Source organism: Coffea eugenioides, chromosome 5 (assembly GCF_003713205.1).
Source record: "Coffea eugenioides isolate CCC68of chromosome 5, Ceug_1.0, whole genome shotgun sequence".
NCBI lineage: Eukaryota > Viridiplantae > Streptophyta > Magnoliopsida > Gentianales > Rubiaceae > Coffea > Coffea eugenioides.
The window spans coordinates 38,009,900-38,010,741 of record NC_040039.1 but is presented as its reverse complement, the minus strand read 5'-3'; positions in this window follow the sequence as shown (position 1 = coordinate 38,010,741).

Here is an 842-nt window from a genome sequence, read left to right as displayed (position 1 = left end):
CAAAATGAAATACCACATCCTTTTGAAGTAATTTGCATAGAGGATGGGATATCTTTGAAAAATCTTTGATGAAACGCCTATAAAAACCTGCATGGCCAAGAAAAGAGCGAACTTCCCGCACACTTGCAGGGTAAGGTAAACATTTGATAATTTCTACCTTAGCCTTATCTACCTCAATTCCTTTTGCAGATACCACATGGCCTAAAATTATGCCTTGGTCCACCATAAAATGGCATTTTTCATAATTTAAAACAAGATTAGTCTCAATGCACCTTTTAAGAATTTTTGTGAGGTTAGTTAAACATTCATCAAAAGAATTACCATAGACAGTAAAATCATCCATAAACACTTCTATGATATTCTCCACATAATCAGAAAATATACTAACCATACACCTTTGGAATGTAGCAGGCGCATTACAAAGACCAAAAGGCATTCGTCTATAGGCAAATGTACCAAAAGGGCAAGTAAATGTGGTTTTCTCTTGATCTTCAGGCGCCACTGGAATTTGTAGAAAACCTGAAAAACCATCAAGACAGCAATAATGAGATTTTCCTGCCAACCTTTCCAACATCTGATCAATAAAAGGCAATGGAAAATGATCTTTACGAGTTAATGCATTTAATTTTCTAAAATCGGTACAAACTCTCCACCCATTTTGAACTCGAGTGGGCACTAACTCACCTTTAGGATTTTCAATAACAGTAATTCCTGTCTTTTTAGGAACTACTTGAACAGGACTTACCCACTTACTATCCGAAATGGGATAGATTATACCTGTGTCAAGAAGTTTTAAAACTTCTTTCTTCACTACCTCCATCATTGGTGAGTTCAATCTCCGT